Source organism: Mobula birostris, chromosome 3 (assembly GCF_030028105.1).
Source record: "Mobula birostris isolate sMobBir1 chromosome 3, sMobBir1.hap1, whole genome shotgun sequence".
Lineage (NCBI taxonomy): Eukaryota > Metazoa > Chordata > Chondrichthyes > Myliobatiformes > Myliobatidae > Mobula > Mobula birostris.
The window spans coordinates 220,946,730-220,970,600 of NC_092372.1; positions in this window are offsets into that span (position 1 = coordinate 220,946,730).

The window sequence follows — 23,871 nt, forward strand, 5'->3', positions numbered from 1 at the left end:
CTGACGAAGGGTCTCGGCCTGAAACGTCGACTGCACCTCTTCCTACAGATGCTGCCTGGCCTGCTGTGTTCACCAGCAACTTTGATGTGTGTTGCAGTAAACTGTACAGTCCATTTTGTGCACACCAGCTCCCATCAATCCCTATAGCCCCCCTCCCTTATTTTGCCTGCACCCCTGCAACCTGCTCCTGCTCACATGCCCATTAGTCTCCTCTTTCTCACTTACACGCCAAGGGTGGTTTGCATTGGACCTCTTCTCTTTACTACCATCTGCAAGGAGGAACAGGAGCCTGGGGGGATGGCAGCTTGTCTGTGTGTGTGTGTGTGTGTGTGTTGGTGGGTGCGTGTGGGAGGGTGGAAAGGGGCTTCTTTCTGTTGTTGTTTGCTGTTTGTGTTGTTCTGCTGAACACAGTGGACATGCTACGTTGTCACCAGGCTGTGAGGTGACACCTGCAGGCTGCCCTCTGTACATCACTGGGTGTGCTGGTCGTTAACCCAAATGACACATTTCACTGTCCCATGTTTCGATTTCAATCTGAACCTGAACCCGAACACCCAGGAACAGCTTCTCGCCGCCCACCGTGAGATTTCTGAACAGTCCATGCACCCATCAACCCCCCCCCCCCTCGTTAGTCCTCTTTAGCACTCCTTAGCTTTGTAGCTTAAGAGTAATTTTATGTATTGCTTTGTACTGCTGCCGCAAATAGTCTCAGGCTTACTGTAGACTGTCTAAAACTACTGCACAGCGCTGTAGTAATTTTATATATTGCACTGTAGTGCTGTCACAAAAAAACAGATTTCATGACACATGTGAGTGATGATAAACCTGATTCTGATACGGGTTTCTATTGTGGACTGAGAGTGGGGAAGGGGGCAGGGAAAGGGGAATCATGGTTGGGAAAAGGGGACGGGAGAGAGGAGGGAACGGGAAGCACCAGTGAGACACTCTGTAATGATCAATAAACCAATTGTCTGGAATGAAATGACTTTACCTGGTGTGTCAGGACTGGGTGTGTCTGCATCCTCGCCATCCATCTGCCCTGGCTGTCCCGCTCTGTCACCTGTCCCACACCCCTCCCGCGGCGCTCCACCCTCGCCATTCCCAACACCTTTCGTTCCCACCAGATTTACAAACTCTCTCTGCGCTCCACACTGACAAACACAGGACTGTGCAAGAGCCTTAGGCACCCTACCTACACGCATGCGCCTAAGGGTTTTGCACAGTACTGTACGCCAGTGAGAGTAGGAAATCTGAATCTGAATAACAATTCAGAGAAAGCTTCTTCCCCTCGACCATAAGGTTTCAGAATGATTTATGAAACCCATGAACACGACCTCACGATTGCTCTTTTTTACTTCTATTGTAATTTTTTCTCTGTTTTTCCTGCCTTGCCCCGTGCTGCTGCCGAATTCGCGACGCTATCAGGTTCTGGTAACAGTGTGCCTTTGGGACGTGGGGGTACAGCAGCAAGAAGGAAATGTGGCACCTCCCGAGGTCAGGATTGAACACAACACACCGGAACTGTGAGGCAGCGGCGCTGACAGGCTTCCCTAGATCATCAAGGCTGCCTCCTCCGGGAGCTCCCTGTGCAAAAATTGTCTGCAGTGCTTCATACGCTGCGGCAGCGAAGTAAAACATTTCACTGACTGAGATGTGTTCTGGGATGCACTGCAGTGATCACGGGCACTAGCCGCTCCAGAACCGACGGCAGCTTCAAAAGGCGATGCCTCAAAAAGGCAGCGTCCATCATTAAGGACCCCCATCACCCAGGACATGCCCTCTGCCATAGTTGGATGCATCAGCAAGGGAGATGAGGCTGAGTACGGGGCTACGGTAGGAAACTTTGTCACATGTTGTGAGCAGAATTAAGACTGAGGAGCTGGTGGTAGACTTGAGGAGAGCTAAGGTACCGGAGACCCCTGTTTCCAGCCAGGGGGTCAGTGTAGACGTGGTGGAGAATTACAGATACCTGGGGATACGAATTGACAATAGACTGGACTGGTCAAAGAACACTGAGGCTGTCTACAAGAAGAGTCAGAGCCGTCTCTATTTCCTGAGGAGACTGAGGTCCTTTAACATCTGCCGGACGATGCTGAGGATGTTCTACAAGTCTGTGGTGGCCAGTGCTATCATGTTTGCTGTTGTGTGCTGGGGCAGCAGGCTGAGGGTAGCAGACACCAACAGAATCAACAAACTCATTCGTAAGGCCAGTGATGTTGTGGGGATGGAACTGGACTCTCTGATGGTGGTGTCTGAAAAGAGGATGCTGTCCAAGTTGCATGCCATCTTGGACAATGTCTCCCATCCACTACATAATGTACTGGTTGGGCACAGGAGTACATTCAGCCAGAGACTCATTCCACCAAGATGCAAGACAGAGCGTCATAGGAAGTCATTCCTGCCTGTGGCTATCAAACTTTACAACTCCTCCCTTGGAGAGTCAGACACCCTGAGCCAATAGGCTGGTCCTGGACTTATTTCATAATTTACTGGCATAATTTACATATTACTATTTAACTATTTATGGTTTTATTACTATTTATTATTTATGGGGCAACTGTAACAAAAACTGATTTCCCCCGAGATCAATAAAGTATGACTATGACTATGACTATCATTGCTAACATCAAAGAGGAGGTACAGGAGCCTGAAGACACACACTCAATGATTCAGGAATAGCTTCTTCCCTGCCGCCATCAGATTTCTGAATGGTCATTGAATCCAGGAACACTACATTGCTAATTCTTTTCCTTTTTGTTTGCTGTGATTTTGCACTACTTAGTTATTTTAATATCCTATATACATTATGGTAATTTATAATTTTTTATGTATCGCAATGTACTGCTGCCACAAAGCAACTTATTTCACAGCATATGCCAGTGATGTTAAACCAATCACAAACAGGAGAAAACCTGCAGATGCTGGAAATCCGAGCATCACACACACAAAATGCTGGAGGAACTCAGCAGGCCAGGCGGCCTGAAACGCCGTCTGTTCACTCTTTTCCACAGACGCTGCCTGGCCTGCTGAGTTCCTCCAGCATCTCATGTGCCTGCCGCACAGTCATATTAAACCTGATTCTGAATCTGAAGTTAGTGGCTCCTTGCAGAGAAAGCCTGCTTCAATTTTACTGAGAAGGTGAATTCCTTCCTCCTTATCAGTAAACACTCATTGTTAAATATTAACCGCAATTTCAATATGTTCAATGCGACAAAGGGTCTCGGCCTGAAACGTCGACTGCACCTCTTCCTAGAGATGCTGCCTGGCCTGCTGCATTCACCAGCAACTTTTATGTGTGTTGTTCAATGCCTTAATTGCTAAAAAATGGCCCAGGGCACTTTGAGGGGTAATAGTTGGTTAAGATAAGTGAGCCCATCAAGTCGCAGCAGGTGCCTGGTCAGCAGGGAAAGTTTACAGAAGGGAGGGGAGGCAATTAGGGAGGGGGAGCTCCAGAATTTAGATCACCTATTGTCATCAGTAACACAATAAATTCTGCAGATGCTGGATATCCGGAATTACATACACAAAATGCTGGAGGACTGGTCATGTGTTGGGGCGAGGGTAACGTTGATTGGTGCTGTGATATTTATGGTGCCATGGCCAATTATTTGCCACTTTCTCCGCTGGGTAAAGTGCCTGACCAATGCTCAGCAACAGTAATAATTTATATCACACCTAAAGTGAGGTAATGCCGTGAAGCGGCCACCCGTGAGTTGGAGAGCAACACCTCTGGGTAGCATCCTACCTGGCAGCATGAACACCGGTTTCTCTAATGTCCATAAATCTCTCTTCTCCCTTTTCCCATTCCCCACTCCAGCTCCCTTCCTCTTCTCCTCACGTGTCCACCTCCTCCCTCCTCCTTCCCTTTCTCCCTTGGTCAACTCTCCTCTCCTATCAGACTCCTTCTCCTGCAGCCCTTCGCCAGTCTCCTCCCAGCTTCTCACCTCATTGCCCCCATCTCCCACCCACCCACCTTCCCCATCACCTGGTGTCATCTAGCACCTGGAAGCTTTTATTTCTCCCCCACCCCTCCTATGCAGCTTCTTATTATGGCTTCCTTTCCAGCTCTCAGCCCAAAACATCAGCTGCTTATTCCCCTCCATAGATGCTGCCCGACCTCTTGAGTTCCTCCAGCATTTTGTTTGTGTTGTTTTAAGACACTACCAAGCAAAAGTTTTGTCAATGTAGAAGAGGTGGGGGTCAGGTGACAAAGGAAATGCTGAGCTTGAGGTACCACCTCAACAGTGCTGATGAAACAATTGCCTAGAAACGACACTGATGGATATGGCAGTGCTTAACACAATTTACATCATGACACTATCCTCTCTTCAGCCCACCATTTTCCAGGTGAACAGCCTTTGAATGGGTTGTCTTAATGCAATCTGAGGCAGATGGGGGATAGAAAAATGGAGGGCTATGCAGGTTAAGTTTGTCTTGGAGCAGGTTAAGAAGAAGCACAATATTATGGGCTGAAAGGCTTGTACTGTGTTGTATTGTTCCATGCTCAATTTATGCTTGCAGTAGTTCACACACACTTGATGTGCGAAGATTCTGTTGACTGCTTGGTGAGTAAGTAGACTCTGTTTGCTGTTAGCTCTACCCCATCTCAAACTTATTTGGCTGTGCAATAATCACTTCCCATTTTAAGCCCCTGGAGATCTGTAGCACAAAGGCCACCCACGTACTAAAGCCTTGCATACTGATGGGGGCTTTATCCTGACTTTATTTCAAGGTTTCCAAACAACAAAAAAAATAATTGTCTAAATCTTTTAAAAAATGTACCAAGGCATCGTTAAGAAAAGCAGGACAAATATTGCCAAACATCTGACACAGAATTGTAGGCTGAAGGTCAGTCTATAAGTGCAAGCCATAGTCACAGTTCACACAAGGCTTCACCAACCCTACCAACGCCCTCCCATCAGCATTTCCTTCCATACTCTCCCTCCTGGCAAAACTCTCTTGGTTATTTGCCTCATTCATTCCTTGTGACACATTCTCAAAACTCCAGTGAAGGAGTTTCTCCTGACAGTCTTTTATTGATTAAATTTCTGTTCCCCCACCCCATAGGTTTCCCTCCTTGCCCAATGCCTTAGTAGGCAAACATCTAAAAGCAATGTAGCCTTAACTTCTAGAACAACCTTCTCCCATCTCTGAGCAATGATAGCCAAGCTCCTTTATATCAATGACAGCACTGAGGAACCTTTCCCCTTCTAAGCAAGGAAACTCGATGAGTCTGCCCTTCCTCTAATATAGGAACAAAATGATTGCAAATTCAAGCATTGGCACAAGATGTCAATTCACTGCCAAGACCCCATTTGAAGGAGGCACCAACCAGTTCTGAAGCTTTGCAAATAGGAACCTCATCTGTACACGTTCATACAGCACAGGCCAATTTTGCCCCCTTTCTTGATTTGGAAAAGCCTTTCCACAGAAATGCCATGCACCATTTTCTGTTAACTGGGGATCCCAGACTCGACGGGCCAAATGCCCTAATTCTGCTCCTATGTCTTATGGTCTAGTCCGATGCAGGGAGATTCAAATCCCACAACCTTTCTCATGAGAGGAGGCCATTTTTTTTTTTGTTTGCAACGACAAAGATTGACGACACCATTTCTGGTCAAAACAGAGTCACTTCACAACAGCCAAACACTGCCGCGTTCACATCACACGCAATCACACCCCAGGCGACAACGGTCAAACTGTACAAAGTGAGCTGGTCAGTTGCGCATTTTTCTTGTTTTGCACAGCTTCTCATTGCAGAACCCCATTGGGGGAGCTGTGGGACTTGAATACCTTTCTGGACAACGTCGAGCACTGTTGCAAGTCCCCATGGGTGGAGTAGAGAAAGGTTTGCATCTTTATTGTGCGTCTGATGTATTCGGATCTTGAACATATCAACGTGAGGGAAGTATAAGGAGGAATATCTTGGATTGCATTCCATTTCTGACATACACTCAGTAGCCGCTTCATTAGGTACACCTGTACACCTCTTTGCTAATGCAAATATCTGATCAGCCAATCATGTGACAGCAATTCACTGCATAAAAACCTGCAGACATGGTCAGGAGGTTCATTTGTTGGTCAGCTCAAGTATCAAAATGTGGGAGAAATATGATCTAAGTGACTTTGACCATGTTGGTGCCAGATGGGGTGGTTTGAGTATCTCAGAAACTGCTGATCTCCTGGGATTTTAACACATAACTGTTTCTAGCGTTTACAGAGAATGGTGTGAGAAAGGAAACATCCAGTGAACAGAAGTTCTATGGGTGAAAACACCTTGTTAATGAAGTGGTCCGAGGAGAATGGGCAGACTGGATCAAGCTGACAGGAAGGTGACAGTAACTCAAATAACCACAAGTTACCACAGTGGTGTGCAGAAGAGCATCTCTGAACACACAACACATCGAACCTTGAAGTGAGTGGGCTACAGCACCAGGTTCCACTCCCGTATCTAATTAAGTGGCTACTGAGTGTAGTTGCACTCATCTCCTAAGTTTGTTTGGTTTCCGACCTCCCAATCGTAATTAAGATGATGTCAGTGGAGGAAGAAGTAGAAGCTTTAAGGGGATAACTTGCTTGCCAATCATAGTGTGAACTTCTGGAGCCCCACCCCGTACAGGAGAGCCCATCACCTGAGGCTTGCAACCCCGCTGATGGGGCGATGCTCAGGTAATTGCAATCACAGCAAGGGACGAAATATCTTAATTTCACTGTGAGAAATCAATGCATTTAATCAAATCTCTTTCTCTCTCCACAGCCATTCATGGCTTCTGAGCAGTGAAGCTGGACAAGAGTGTTTTGCCCCTTTTGCCAAAAAAGAATGCGGAGAGGCAGAATTTAAACCCTCGACTTGTAGATGTATTTTGGTCAGATAGTGAGAAAGGCTTGGGGGTGGGGAAGAGGACGATGTGGCCTCGGGCAATGTAAAACGCACCCAATTGTTCACAAATGGGGCAACGTGGCCGCAGTAGAAGCTTGCAACAAACACCATCGAAAGCATAATGTGAAGTTGCCTGTTCTCCCCACCTGTTTCCATAGCTGGCCAGTCAGGTAAAAAAGGGGCCACGGCTTGTCACACCAGGCCTAGCTACGTGTCACCCTACAACATTAGATGACATTAAAGGGAGAAGCCTACGTATCATCACTGAGGTTCACATGGCAACAGGCAAGGTCATGTGACATCTCAAAGGGATTCATGCCATCTTCGAGGACCATAAGCCATCAGATAAGGCCCTGTGACATCAGTATGGACAAGATATCACCAGATACAGTCCTGTGACATCATTTTACGACTGCACAAAACCAGATAAAGTCTTGTGATATCACTGAAGACTACATGTCACTTTTTAAAGGCCCAGTAATATCACTAAGGGCCACATGTCACCAAATAAGGCCCTATAACATCACTAAGGACCACATTCCACCAGATAAGGTCCTGTGACAGCACTTAAGGACCAACAAGTCACCTGATAAAGACTGGTGACATCATTAAGGACCACATGTCACCATTTAAGACCTAGTGACATCACAAAGGTTTCAGATACGGGCCCATGACATAATTAAAGACCACATGTCATCAGGTTGCGTGACATCACTAAGGACTGCGCGTCGCCAGTAAAAGTTCCACAACATCGTTAAGGACCACGCGTTAGCAGATAAGGTCTTGCGATTACATTAAGGACCACAAGGTCCTGGGACATCACTGAGGGCCACAGATCACCAGATAAGGCCCCCTGACATTGTGAAGGGATTGCATACAAAGGGCCATGTCACCGTGAAGCACTACAGCATTGTGCGTCACCGTGGATGATGCCAGCCGTTGGTGCAGATCCAAAACGCCTTCCCTCGGCGGGCACGTCACTGCACGATGAAGGTTGTGAAGTCCCGGCCCCCAGAGCAGCTGACGCCGAGGGGAAAAAGTGGAGGCCGATCTCCTCAACCCGCTTCGGGGGAGGGAAGGCGGAGGATAGAGATGGGGTTGCGGGCATCTGCCAAACACGTCGAGCGCACACACAGCGGGTGGGTGATCTTCTGCCTCAGAGGGCAGGGAAGTCCCCAGGCACCCAACACCGTTAACGCATATTGCTCAGGGTAGGCGGAGGGAGATCCACCTCCCCTCTTCGAGGGACCGAGCACTCGAAATGCTGGCGTTTTAGTCCTATTCCACGACATCGAGTCAGTGTTTATTTTTCAAATGTATCTGGCGAGTGGGTTAACGCTGGTGGGGGGAGTGTGAGGATGGGGGGGGTGGGGCAACACTGGACTCTTCTCACCTGAAGACGGCGACCTGCCTGGGCCCCTGGGAGGGCCGACATAAATAAGAGTGGGTTCTGTGTGACCCCACCCCCCCACCCAACAGGGCACAGCGAGGGGAGAGGCAGGAGGAGGAGGCGCGTTCTCTTACGGTGGAGGCGGGAAGGAGGAGGCGGCCCAGCTGGTTCATGTGGCGAGGTTCTCGGCGTTGACACTGGACATCCGGATCTGGGAGCTGCTCTTGCTGAGGACAGAGAGCTGCGTGCCGCCGTTGACCCCGCTGCTGCCCAGCGACGGGTGGCGGTGCTTGAAGTCAACAGCAAAGTACCGGTTTACCTTCCAGCTCCTCCATTTCCGCTTGATCTCGGACTGTACCTTCGGGAAGAAACTTAGAGATGTCATTTAAATGTACTTCAGCTGTACTGGAACTAAAGGGAATTACTCACATCAACAAACCGAGACCCATAACACACACAAAAAATACGATTTCACTTTTCTCTTTATCAGGGAGAGAGGAAGAAGGAAAAGAGAATCTAAGTAGCTTACCTCTCCATTGAGGAAACAATATAGCACAGCCACAACAAACCCCTGCAAGGAATAAACAGGCCACATACACAATTAGTGAAGGATCAGAAAGACATTTGTATTAAACCGGGATGTCGGCCTGACCTCAGCTCCAGCCAATGGCAGGCGCTGGTGTTTAGCCCATAAGATCATGATAAAATGGCGGAGCAGACTCGATGGGCCGAATGGCCAACTTCTGCTCCTTTGTCTTATGGTCTAAGATACAGGAGCAGATTAGGCCACTTGGCCTATTGAGTCTGCTCCATCATTCCATCATGGCTGATTTATTATACCCCTCAACCCCATTCTCCCCAGAACCTTTGATACCCTTACTAATCAAGAACTTAGCAACCTCCGCTTTAAATTGTACCCAATGACTCCACAGCTGTCTGTGGCAATGAATTCCACAGATTCAGCATCCTCTGGTTAAAGAAATTCCTCTCACTTCTGTTCTAAAGGGGTTGGCCTTCTCTTCTGAGGCTGTGCCCTCTGGTCCTAGACTCCCGCATGGTAGAAAACATCCTCTACATGTCCACTCTGTATAAACCTTACAGTATTCGATAAGTTTCAATGAGATTTCGCACCCCCTCCCCGATTCTTCTAAACTCCAGTGAGTACAGGCCCAGAGCCATCATAGACTCCTCATACATAATCCCTCTTCTTCTTGCAATAATTCTTGTAAACCTCCTCTGGACCCTTACCAATGCCAGCACATCCTTTCCTAGATTTGAGGCCCAAAACTACTCTCTTTTCTGGCCAGCATGCTTTTTCTCTCAGCTTATCTATGCCTCTGCCTCGGGGGGAGGGATCTAGACTGCCAGAATTCTGGGACTGTGGTGTGAGTTCAAGTTCTGACCAGGCAGGGAATGTAAGTCTATTCTTTTGTTGTTCTTAGAACCCCATCCTGTTCTCCAATATCCTTAAGGGAAGGAATCTGCCCTCTTTCCATGGCCTTTGTAGGCTTTTTCCCCTCAGGTTAGGCAAGATCAGACATCAACCAGGCATCAGTTGAGATCAGACATCAACCAGGCATTGGGTAAGATCAGACCTCAACCAGGCATTAAGTAAGATCAGACCTCAACCAGGCATTAAGTAAGATCAGACCTCAACCAGGCATTGGGTAAGATCAGACATCAACCAGGCATTAAGTAAGATCAGACCTCAACCAGGCATTGGGTAAGATCAGACATCAACCAGGTATTAGGTGAAATCAGACTTCATGCAGGCATAGATTAAGGCTCAACCTCATATTGAAGGAGAATATGAGGGGTGAACTTATTTACTCAGAGAGCAGTGAGAGTGTGGAAGGAGATGCCAGCAGAAATGGTGGATGTATATCTTACTGTTATATTTAAGATAAATTTGGATAGGTATGTAGATGGGAGGATTATGGAAGGCTTTGGTCTGGGTTCAGATAGATGGGACTAGGCAGACGGGCTAGCATGGCCTAGATAGGCCAAAGGCCCTGTTTCTATGCTGCGGTGCTCTATGACCCTGAACGTGACTTCATTCAGATCCTGTATGGTCAGATCTAATCAGGCCCTCAGAGACCATTAGGGGCCAACTTGGCATGGAGAATAAAGACTGACCTTCCTGGAGCCTATCTGCTCCTCCAATCCTCAGCCCTACCTCCCCCCCAACTTTACAGCCGCACTGAGGGTCTTGGGGAAGGGAGGGATCTGACCCCTGAAATGTGGAGGGGGAGGGTGCCCAGCAATGGTGGAGGCATCAGAAAAGTTACAGAAAGTCCCGGTGCGAGGTCTCATTTCTGGCAAGTTTATTCTTTCGGCGAAACGTCATCCACAATGTAGAGCAGGTTCTTAGCTCCAGGCCCAAAGCCCTCGGAAAGTGGCCACACAAGTTGACAGGCTGGTAAAGAAGGTGCTTGGGATGCATGCCTTTTTTAGCTGAGGCACTGAATTCAAGAGTTACGTCGCAGCTTCATAAAACTCTGGTTAGGCCCCATTTGGGGTACAGAATCGCATTCAGTTCTGGTTGCCCCACAATAGGAAGGATTGGAGGCTCTGGAGAGAGTGCAGGAGAGGTTTATCAGGATGCTGTCTGCATTAGAGGGTATCAGCAACAAGAAGAGTTTGGAGAACCTTGGGTTGTCTCCTCTCTTGACTGAAGGGAGACCTGACCAAAGTTTATATGGCTATGAGAAGCATAGATAGTCAGCTGGTTTCTTTTTACCAGGGTTGAAATGTCAAATAATTGAAGATATGCATTGAAGGTGAGGGAGGGAATGTTCAAAGGAGATGAAGGGGGCAAGATGTTTTTTTCACACAGACAGTGGTGGGTGGGTGCCTGAAATGGGCTGCCAGAGGACCATGTTGGAGGGAAGAGTTAGATCAATCTTGGAGTAGGTTAAAAGGTCAGCACAACATTGTGGGCCAAAGGGCCTGCATTGTGCTGTACAGTTCTATGTTCTATTCCCCTGTTTTCTTTTCAAGTACAGTCAGTGACACCGAAGTGAAGAGCAGAACTATAGCGCAGCTGGTCGAGCGGCTGCCTCATAGCACAAGATGCCCAGGTTCGATTCCGACCTCCGGTGCTGCCTGTGCAGGTCCTCCCCGTGACTGCGAGGGTTTCCCTCAGGTCCTCCGGGGCCCTTTCACATGGGTAGTTTGCTGCTGTGAACAGTCAGAGCGTGGGCGAGCGGTGGAATCCAGGGGGAATGAGGGAAATGGAATTCATGTAGGATCGGTGTAAATGGGTGGCTGAGGGTTGGCACCCACCCGGCGGGCTGAAGGGCCTTCTTCCATGCTGCAAGTGGTGAGGGTCTTTGAGGAGACCTCCTCTTGTGACGAAGCCCCTCAGCCCACAATGTTGTGCCAAACCAAGTAAAGTAGTCATCAAACAGCTAACCGGACTAATCTCTCCTGCCTTTGGGAAGGCACAGAGGTGTCGTGGTTAGCGCAACACTCTACAGTACCAGTCACCCAGCTTCGATTCAAGCCGCTAGCTGTAAGGAGTTTAGACGTCCTCCCCATGACCGTGACCACACAGGCTTCCTCCCACAGTCTGAGGACGTACCGGTTGGTCATTGTAAATGACCCCATCATTGGGTTTGGGTTAAATCGGGGATCGCAGGGGTGCAGACTCGTAGGACTGTGAGGGCATATTCTGCACTGTACCTCTATAAATAAATAAACACCATCCCTATTCTTCCATTGCTCTCACATTCCTGAGCCTAACTAATAGTCTCTTAAAGATCCTTAATGTCTCTGCCTCTGCCAGCACACCGGGCAGTGCATTCCAGGCACACAAAATTCTGTGTAAAAAAACTTGCACCTCCCATTTCCTGTGAAATTCCCCTCTTGTCTCAAATGCATGCCCCTTTGTATTAGACATTTCAACCCTTGGAAAAAGGTATTGTCTGTCTCTCGTAATCTCGTCAGTATTATTCTTTCAGGAAATAACCTCAGACTTCTCAGGAAATGAGGTGAGCACAGATGATCAAAAGCTTGGTCGAAGAACTAGACCCTTGAGGAGAAGAGTTGAGAAGGAATTCTAGAACCTCTTGCCTGGATTGGGAAGATTTGGAGAAGAATTGAAGGATTGCAAAGATAAACACTGTGGAGGAGCTTGCAAAGATGGACCATAAAATAATGCCACACAGTACAGGCTCTTTGGCCCACAATGTTGTGCCAACCTTTTAACCTAAGAACATCCAACCCTTCCTTCCTACATAGATCTCCTTTTTTCTTTCATCCACGTGCCTATCAAAAAGTCTATCACACGTCCCTCATGAATTTGCCTCTACCACCATCCCAGGCAGTGTGTTTTAAACACCCACTACGCACTGTGAAAAGAACCCACCTCTGACTTTCTTCCAAGCACCTTAAAATTATGCCTTCTCATATTAGCCATTTCAATACTGGGTAAAAATCTCTATCTATGCCTCTTATCATCTTGTACACCTTTATCAAGTTACCTCTCATCCTCCTTCCCTCTAGAGAGAAAAGCCCTAGCTTGCACATCCATTCTGCAAAAGACGTGCTCTCCAATCCAGGCAGCATCCTGCTAAGCCTTTCCTGCGACCTTTCTGAAGCTTCTACTTTCTTCCTACAATGAGGCAACCAGAACTGAACACAGTACTCGAGGGGTGATTGAACCAGGGTTTTATAGAGCTGCAACATTACCTCACGGCTCTTGAACTCAATCCCCTGGCTAATGAAGGCCAACACACCACACTCCACCTTATCAACTTGCATAGCCACTTGGAGACATGGACCCAAGATCCTTCTGTTCCTCTACACTTCTAAGCATAGGGAGAGGCCAGGTTGTGGAGGGACGTGGATCAGGGTGCAAGCGGACTGCTGACTGGCCTGTGGGATCTGCACATTAGCTCCCCTTGTCCTGCGGCCGACTTACAGTACTCTGGCCACGTTACCTGGAAGGATCCCAATCCCAGCTCAATCACCAGCCGATCCAGGGTGTTAACATCTTCCGGGTAAAAGGCAAACACCGTGTAGTGAATCCCAAACAGCGGAATGAGGAGGAGTGTGGACCGGGACAGTCTCCTGTGTGAGGTGATTGGACAAGGGTGGGTGGGGAGAAGTGCGGGAAGAAACAGAAACAACGTCCATTAGAATTCAAGACTCGCATGTCAAGTTCAAAATGATCTTGTTAACATTTACAGAACAAGCCGGAAGAAACTAATATTTCAATTCCTGTCATGTTTGTAGCTTAGATTCCTGTGAAAGACTTCTCCAAACAAAGGGTGCTTATTATGGAATCATGTTTTGACAAACTTGTATAGATACACAATGGAGAGTCTCCTGACTAGTTGCATCATGTTCTTCTATGGAAACATCAATGCCCAGGAATGGAAATGCCTACAGTAAGTGGTGGAGACAGTCCAGTCCATCACGGGAAAAGGCCTCCCCATCACTGAGCACATCTACAAGGAGCACTGTTGCAGGAAAGCAGCATCCATCATCAAGGACCCTCACCACCCAGGCCAGGCTCACTTCTCACTGCTGCCATTGGGAAAGAAGTACAGGAGCTTCAAGTCCCGCACCACCAGGCTCCTGAACCAGAGGAGATAACTTCACCCACCTCAACTCTGAACTGATTCCACAACCTACAGACTCACTTTCTTGGACTCAGTTCTCAGTATTATTTATCTTTACTTTTGATGTTTTGGACAGTTCGTCTTCTTTTGCGCATTGGCCGTTTGTCAGTCTTTCAGTTTTGCTGCAGTTGGTGAAAGGCAAGTGTGGTCAGGTCACAGGAGAGCCTTGCATTCTGTACTAGAAATAGCAGTGACAAAGAGATAAGTTGTGTTGCTTCTAAGACCATAAAATTATAAGAAACGGGAGCAGAATTCAGCCATTCAGTCATCGAGTCTGCCCCACTATTCAATCATGATGACTATTTTTCTTCAACCCCACTCTCTCTTCTTCTCCTCGTAACAATTAATCCCCTTAATGATCAAGAACCCATCAAGCTCTGCCTTAAATACATCCTAAGATTTGGCCTCCACAGCCGTCTATGGCAATGAATTTGACAGACTGACACCAAACTAAGTGGGAAGAGTGAGTCATAAGCAAAAAGAAACACAGATTGAGCAGCAGGTGAAGTCGGAAAGAGAATCAGGTTTAATCTCACTGACATGTCGTGAAATTTGCTGTTTTGTGGCAGCAGTACAGTGAAACACATAATATACATATACCAATTAAAGAGGGCAAAATTAGTGAGGTAGTGTTCATGGGTTCGTTAGCCATTCAGAAGTCTGATGGCAGAGGGGAAGAAGCTGTTCCTAAAACATTGAGTGTGGGTCTTCAGGCTCCTGTACCTCCTCCCTAATGGTAGTAATAAGAAGAGGGTTTCCCTCATTGACCTGTTCCTCTCCACCACCGCCCTCCTCCATTTGGCGGAACTGGTAACCCCACCCTCAACCGATTCTCTTTCGACTCCACCCTCTTTCTACAAACTCGTGGTGTAGCCATGGGCACGCGTGTAGGCCCTAGTTATGCCTGCCTTTTTGTTGGCTATGTAGAACAGTTCATGTTTCAAGCCTCCCCTGGAATGCTCCCCAACTCTTTCCACGCTACATTGATGACTGCATTGGTGCTGCTTCATGCAAACCATTCTGAGCTCATCAATTTCATCAACTGTGCCTGTAATTTCCACCCTTAAACTCACCTGGTCCATTTCTGACACACCTCTCCCCTTTCATGATTTCTCTGCCTCTAACTCTGGAGCCAAACATCTTTTATAAATGCACCAGTTCCTATGGTTATCGTGACTATACCTCTTCCCACTCTGCCTCCTGTAAAAGTGTCATTCCCTTTTCCCGATTCCTTCGCCTCTTCCGCATCTGTTCCCGGGATGAGGCCTTCCTTTCCTTCTTCAAAAAATGAGGCTTTCCTTCCTCCACCATTGATGTTGCCCTCACCTGCATCTCCTCCATTTCCTGGACATCTGCTCTCACCCCATCTTCCCATCACCTTAACAGTGATAGAGTTCCTCTTGTCCTCACCTACCACCCCATGAGCCTCTGCATCCAACATATCATTCTCTGCCACGTCCACCATCTCCAAAGGGATCCTACCACCAAACATATCTTTATTTACCAACCCCCCCCCACTCTCCGCGGGGTCATTTGTCCCTCCACACTTATCTTCCTCCTGCTACTTATCCCTTCAAGCGCCTGAAGGCTGACACCTGCATATTCACCCCCTCCCTCACCTCCATTCAGCGCCCCACAAAGTCCTTCGAGGTGGGGGAAACACTTCTATCCAATCCAGTGCTCTTGATGTGGCCTCCTCTACATTGGTGAGACTTGACATAGATTGAGGGGCGGCTTTGTCAAGCACCTCCACCCCATTTGCAAAAAAAAAAATGCATTTCCTGGTAGCCAACCATTTTATTTTCTATCCCCATTCCATTTCCGCCATGTTGGGCAATGGCATCCTCTTCTCCCACGATGAGGCAACTTTCAGCTTGGAGGAGCAACACCTCATATTCCATCGGGGTAGCCTGCAGCCTGATGGCATGAACATTGATTTCTCCAGTTACTGGTAATTTTTCCTTACTCACCCTTTCTTCTTCAATTCCCCAGCTTACCTCTTCTCTTCCCCCCGGTGCCCTCCTCCTTCCCTTTCTGCCATGGTGCCTCTCAGATTCCTTCTTCTCCAGCCAGCTACCTTTTCCACCAGTCATCCTCCCGGCTTCTTACATCATTCCCCCCACACATCCACCTGCCTTCATCTATTACCTCTAGTCTTCCCTCCTTCCTCTCCACCAGCTTCTTAATTCTGGCACCTTTCCACTTCCTTTCCAGTCCTGCTGAAGGGTCTTTTCCCAAAGAATCGACTGTTTATTCACTTCCATAGACCTGTTGTGGGCACGTGGCCAAGTGGTTAAGGCATTCGATTAGCGATCTGAAGGTCATGAGTTCAAACCCTTGCCGAGGCAATGTGCTGTGTCTTTGAGCAAGGCACTTAATCACACATTGCTCTGCGACGACACCGGTGCCGAGCTGTATGGGTCCTAATGCCCTTCCCTTGAACCACATCTATATTTATGCTGTATTCTTGGTTGGGTGGCTGTAACGGAACCCAATTTCCCTCGGGATCAATAAAGTATACCTATCTATCGGTGGCGTGGAGAGGAGAGACTTGCCTGTCTTCCATACAACCTTGCCCAGGCCTGCACCCTGGAGTGTGAAGACTTTCCAGGTGCAGATCCATGGTCTCGCAAGGCTAACGGATGCCTCTAAGACCTGCTGAGTTCCAGCATTTTTGTATGTGTTGCTCTGGTTTACCAGCTTCTGCAGGATCTCTTGTACTAATGCGAAGAAGGCATGTCTTGGATGGTGCTGCCTTTTTGAGGCATCACCTTAAGTACAATGTAGGAAAATGGTCACTGAAATGGGAGTGTTCGAAGAGGAGAGTGGTGAATCAGTAAACTGGCTTATTATTGCCACAGGTATCGAGATAAAGTGAAACACTTGGTTTTGCTTTTCAATCATCACAGCAGAGCATTGATGAGGTACAGCGGAAAACAGTAACAGAACGCAGAATGGGGTGTTACAGTTACAGAGAAAGCGCAGTGCCGGTAGATAATAAGGTGCAAATTCATAAGGTGAAGAGTCCGTCCTGGGGACCATTCAATAGTCTTATAGCGGTGGGGCAGAAGCTGTCCTTGGACCTTGAGCTATGTGTTTCAGGTGTTTGCATCTTCTGTCCGATGGGAGAGGGGAGAAGAGAGAATGTCCGGGTGAGTGGAGTCTTTGATTATGTTGGCTGCTCTACTGAGGCAGTGAGAGGTGTCGACAGCGTCCATGGGGGAGAAGCTGGTTTCCGTGGTGTGCCGAGCCAGAGTTTGCTCTGGGAGGCAGGAGAAGAGAGAATGTCTGGGGTGGGAAGGTTTTTGATTATGTTGGTGGTCTAAACTCCTGGTTAAGATTTTTACTGCTATGCTGTAGGTATTTCGTTTTAGCAGCTCTGTTAAAGCAGTGTGATCTGCTTTTAGACTATTTCAGTTTTGGCTAAAAGATAAGGGGCTATGATATTAGGATTGCTGTGCCAGCCAGTCAGTGTGGTGGAATTGGAAGAAGGTTCTACAGACAGCTGGGCGGAGGGAGGTTTGTGACAGACAGTGTGTTTCGCGGGGCTTTTTTTGTGGCGGGAGCTGCGGAGGGGACAGGAAGGAAGATGGCCGAGGACACTGTGCGAAGGAACGTCCCTGTTGTAGAACGTGCTTTGTGCAGGTGAATGGCTCCAAGGAGGAGGGGTCAATACTCCCGAGAGAGAGCCTACTTCAAGGTGGATTTCGAGCCACGTTCGGAAGGCAGTTAGTACTTTTGCGCAGACTCTGGGTCCAGCACACGAGTAAAAAGATAACTTCAAGATGTGCTCTAACTTTATGTGCACATTTGGACTGGGTTAACTGTAATGGGCACTTTATATTTTTCCTTTTTGTTTTCTACTAACTGTTTGATAAAGCTGAAATTTGTAAATATGCTTTCTTCATAATTTTATGCAGCGCACGATCTGTTATTTCTTGCCGACCAACAATTGTGTATGAGCAGTATTTACGCGGCATTCACTCAAATTGAAGATCTTTATTGAAAACATCAGGACGTTCCTGTTTGGTTGAACCCCAAATCATCCCGACCCTGGACGCCTATTGTTTATGGAAGGTGGCCTTTTCGCTGCGGAGTCCTGTGGCAGTTAGCAGAGTGGCAATGAGCCGAATTTTCATATGAGCCCGAAGAGGGGACAACAGTGGCCTCAATGAGGCAGTGAGAAATATAGACAGGTCAGTCCGAGTATATCTTGATAAGTATTGGCAGTTCCCTGTGGAATTCCCAGAGTTTGTTTCCATAGCTGTCAGGAAGGTCGGGATGTCCATGTGGGTGTGGATACAGAACATCAGGCTTTATCAGAGGTTACCAGACTGTGATCCCCCGGGCGCTCCGACCCCGGACTCGTCCAAGGGACATTGCCAACTTTCAGGAATGGAACCCAATCTTCGCCCTCCTGGAACAGGATGCCAGCAGCCACACTATTGCGGTGCAGACATACGCCAGTACGGGAGAGAGGTCATTCACTTTTAACCGTAACACCATGAAATATAGAAGCAGAATTCGGCCATTAGGCCCTGCAAGTCTGCTCTGCCATTCAATGATGGCTGATTTATTGTGCCTCTCACCCTATTCTCGTGTCTTCTCCCCATAACCTTAATAATCACAAACCTATAACCCCTTCGCTTTAAATATACCCAATGACTTACCTCCACAGAGATCTGTGGCAATGAATTCCACAGATTCACCACTTCTGACTGAAGGCACCTTCTATTCTGAGGCTGCGCCCTCTGGTCCTTGGCTCCCCCACTACAGGAAACATCTTCTCCACATCCACTTTCAAATATTTCAATATTCGGTAGGTTTTAATGAGACTTTCCCTCGTTCTTCTGAACGCCAGTGAGTACAGGCCCAGAGCAATTGAAGGCTCCTCATACGTTAACCCTTTGATTCCTGGGACCATTTTTTGTGACTATCCTCTGGACCCTCCCAATGTCGGCACATCATTTCTTGGATAAGGAGCCCAAACCGCTCAGAGGAAGCCTCAGTTTTATAAAACAATTGCATCAATAACTGTCTCTCCAATGTTAAGTGTTTTTTTAAAATGTTAACAGCACTCTTAGAAGTGCCTTTTCAAATTCATAAATAAAATAGACATTTATAGGAACACACACAAATGCTAGAGGAACTCAGCAGGCTAGGCAGAATCTCTGGAAAGGAATAAACAGTCAACGTTTCCAGTCATGGCCCTTCATCAGGATCTGAAAACTGTTCCCCTCCATAGATGCTGCCTGACCTGCTGAGTTCCTCCAGCCTTTTGTGTGTGTTACTCTGGATTTCCAGCACCTGCAGAATCTCCTGTTTATGACATTCACGGGAAATTGGCTTGCTTCACTTCTGTCTTTTGACACTTAAAGGTTCGAGGATCTGAGTTACAGGGAAAGGTTGAATAAGTTAGGACTTTATTTCCTGGAGTGAAGGAGAATGAGGAGAGATTTGAGAGAGGTGTACACAATTACGAGGGGTATGGATAGGGTAAATGCAAGCAGGCTTTTTCCACTGAGGTTGGGTAAACTAGAACTAGAGGTCATTGGTTAAGGAAGAAGGGTAAAATGTAAGGGGGAACTTCATCATTCAGAGGTGAGAGTGTGGAATGAGCTGCCAGCAGAAGTGGTGGATTTCAGCATTTGAGAGAAGTTTGGATAAGTACATGGATGGGAAGGGTATGGAGGGTTGTGGTCCAGGTGTGGGTCGACGGGACAAAGCAAAAGCACAGTTCGTCATGGACTAAATGGGCCAAAGGGCCCATTTCTCTGCTCTAGTGCTCCATGAATATAGAGTAGATATTCACAGGCACCTGCTTCTTCTGACAGCTGGTTCAGCTCTGGTCACTTGGCCAGCTGTCAAGTGTTTCAGTGGGTGACTCTAGATAAGGCCATGGTCCACGATGTTAGATCTAGCTGCATGAGTTTGGGTAGACCAGGGTCTCACTCCCCAGCTTGGGGCTGGTTTTGTGGGTGCGGATGGTGATTGAGACTCAGGGTAAGGTACTGTTGAAACCAGTGGGGTCAGGTGTGGTACTTGCTAGCCATGGAAGAAAAGCTGCTAGCCGATATCTTGTAAATTGTGGCCAAAACAAAGTGTTAGCATTTAAAGAGAAGTGGGCGCCTTGTGCAGGAAGGACAGATTACCATACTGCTGGGTGCCTTGTGGAGGAATGACAAGTTATCATACTGTTATAGTAACCATTAGGAAGGCAATAGGCCATAAGATAGGGGAGCAGAATCGACCACTCAGCCCATCGAGTCTGTTCCACCATTCATTCTAGACTGATCTTTTTCTCTCAACACCATTCTCCCGCCTTCTCCCTTAACCTGCCCTTACCGATCAAAATCCTATCAATCTCTGCCTTAAATACACCTAATGACTTGGCCTCCACGTCCGTCTGTTGCAACAGATTCTACAGATTCATCACTCCCTGGCTGAAGGAACTCCTCGCCACCTCTGTTCTAAAGGGATGTCCCTTTTTCCCGAGGCCATACCCACAGATCCTAGACTGCCCCATCAACGGAAATATCCTCTCCTTAGGCATCCGGTAATTTCAATTTTTGATCGGTACAGGAAAGGTGGAGTTCACAAGGACTGAGAGCAGTACCACCTCTGTGAGAACACCTCAGACAGGACACACAGAGACTTGACCTCGTTAAACCTGCAAGTCATCCTTGCTTTAGAGGCAGTTCTGAAAACGGATTACAGGGCTGATTAGGAAGTTGAGAGGGTTCTCCTTCGATGAAAGATGGGAATGGGGCAGGAGGTAGTGATGTCCTTTGGATTTAAAATGAGAAGCGACGTCATTGAAGTAGATAAGGGTCTTAGGAACTGCATCTACACATGTCTCTCACAGACGTGCAGCACAGAACATGCTGCATCACTGCGTGGGATGGAAGCTGCACTGGGGCGGAGAGGAAGGCTCCACAATAGTGAGTTAAAACTGCCCAACGCATCACCGGGAAGAGGGGGGACGGAGCGTGAATATGCGCCAGCCTACATTAGAGAATTGGCAGTGGAGGGAGTCAGCAGCTTTAAACTTCTGGGCATCAACATATCGGACAACCTGGCCTGAGCTCAGCACATGAAAGCAATCATAAGGAAAGCACACCTGTGTCCTTTCTTTCTTAGGAGATTAAGGAGGTCCGGTTAGCCACCAAACAGCCTTACAAACTTCCATTGAAATGCTGTTGGAAGTATCCTGAATGGCTGTACCATGGTCTGGTACGGCATTTCGAACGCACAGGAGCGTAAGGAGCCGCAGGCAGCAGTGGACTCTGCCCCATACGTCGTGAGCACATCTCTCCCCACCATCAGGGGGCGCTGCCTCAAGAAGGCAACGTCCATCATCAGAGATCTCCAGTTTCTGGGCCACCTCGCCGCTACCATCGGGCAGGGGGTACAGAAACCCGAAGTCCTACACCACCAGATCCAAGAACAGCTACTTCCCTTCCATCATTTGGTTCTTGAACAACCCTGATCTCTATGGTTTGGCGACAAAATGAATCACTCCGCACTAAAATGGATTCCATTCTTTGTGTTTCTGATATTTCTTGCAAAAATTGTGTATAATAATTCCATGTCCCATTCCCATTCTGATATGTCTATCCACGGCCTCCTCTACTGTCAAGAGGAAGCCACACTCAGGTTGGAGGAACAACACCTTATATTCCGTCTGGGTAGCCTCCAACCTGATGGCATGAACATTGACTTCTCTAACTTCTGCTAATGCCCCACCTCCCCCTCGTACTCCATCCATTATTTATTGATTTATATACACGCATTCTTTTTCTCTCTCTCCTTTTTCTCCCTCTGTCCATCTCACTATACCCCTTGTCCATCCTCTGGGTTCCCCCCCCCCCTTGTCTTTCTCCCTGGGCCTCCTGTCCCATGATCCTCTCATATCATTTTTGCCTATCACCTGTCCAGCTCTTGGCTCCATCTCTCCCCCTCCTGTCTTCTCCTATCATTTTGGATCTCCCCCTCTCCCTCCCACTTTCAAATCTCTTACTAGGTCTTCCTTCAGTTAGTCCTGACAAAGGGTCCCGGCCCGAAATGTCGACTGTACCTCTTCCGAGAGATGCTGCCTGGCCTGCTGCGTTCACCAGCAACTTTTATGTGTGTTGCTTATAATTTATATTTACTTGTTTTTCTTGTAAATGCTGCTTCTCTGATGCTCTGTGCCTGTGAGGCTGCTGGAGGTAAGTTTTTCATTGCAGCTCTGCAGACATGGGCTTGTGTATTTGACAATAAACTTGACTTTGACATCCCAGGAACCGACTCGGTGAATCTTCTTCACACTGCCTCCAAAATCAATATATTCGCTCTTCAGGAAGGAGATGAACCCTGTTGGCAGTACTCTGGGCATGGTCCCAACAATGCTCTGTGTATTCAAATGAGTCATTCTCACTCTTATCAGAATCAAAATCAGGTCTGTGTTGTGAAATTTGTTAACTTAGCAGCAGCAATACAAAGCAATACAAGATCGTATAGAAAGAAAGAAAAATAATAAATAAATCAACTATAAGTAAGTCAATAAGTAAGCCTTCGGGCTTCTGTACCTCCTTCTGTAACAATGAGAAACGGGCATGTCCTGGGTGATGGAGGTCCTTGATAATGGGCATCACCTTTTTGAGGCATCGCTCCTCCAAGATGTCTTGGATACTAAGGAAGCTAGTTCCCATGATGGTGTCATGGTCCGGTCCGTGAAGTCCACATTCTGGCTCATGGTCCGGTCCGTGGACTCAGGACTCCGGGTCTTCCAGCCGTCCCTCATTTGATTGAGTTAGGCATGGGCACCTGATTTCCATGTTGGGGCTTTCAATATAAGTAGCCTTGGGGTTGAGTGTGGGCTGCTGTTTTGTCTTGTCAGTTCCCCTGGGAGTAACCTGCTGGAGGAAGGCTAGAGCGGCCACTTGTTATCTTTAGGCTGTGTTGGAGAATGATGGCTTCATGGAGCCTTGCTGTTGGTAGTTGGAGCTGTCTTTGCAGTATGGATTTGGCTGTTTCCCGGGCCGGCTGAGTGGCTGCCAGTCACTCTGAGCTAGGTAGGGATCTGGCTGTTTCTGTAGCTAGCTCAGGTTGCTAGCTGAACTGAGACTTGGAGCTACCCCGGAGCAGAGATGGAACTGTCTGTTGTTCTTTGGTGTTTGTCTCTTCTTGTTCTTGCCTCAGTGGGGTAAGTCAGGCTGTTTTGCTGTTGCCCTGCAGGGGGATCTGTCTTGTCCTTGCCTCTGTTGGGTAAGTCCAGCTGTTCTGCTGTTACCTGACAGAGCGACCTGTCTCACCTTGGTGTGGATATGAAGTTGTGTCCCGGCTTGTCTTAGGATAAGTCCTGGCTCTATGTCTATGTTCTGTCCTGTCTCATGTTAGTGTCACGTTAAAGATGAGTCCTGGCTTGTTGAAGGATAAGTCCCGGCTCTATGTTGATGTTCGGTTCCCAGTCTTTCTGAGCTCCGGGAACCCTAGCCTCGACGGTCCCGCGGCCCAGCTCCGGGAACCCTAGCCCCCAGCCACGTCCTGTCCGGAAGCCATGTCATGTCCTTACCTGGTTCTGGGGTCCGAGCCCGAGGCAAGACCCAGGTCCTGGGTCCTTGTCCAGTCTCAGGCTTGGACTCCAAGCGTTGTCTCCTAGTCCATGGTTTCTAGTCCTGGTCCTGCTTTCCCTTGCCCAAATCTGCATTCTTGTCCCTGCTCCTTGCCTGTATCCTGTCACATCCCTACTCAAGTCCTGTTCCTTGCACTTCAGTGTCTGTCTCGCATTTGGGTCTGTTCCCAGCACCCCATTGTGACAGATGGAGCTGATTAATTTTATAACTTTCTGCAGCCTCTTTCAGTCCTGTGCAGTAGTGCCTCCTGCCCCCCCCCCACCCCATACCAGACAGTGATGCAGACTGTCAGAATGCTCTCTATGGGGCATCTGTAGAAGTTTGAGTGTTTTAGGTGACGAACCAAATCTCCTCAAA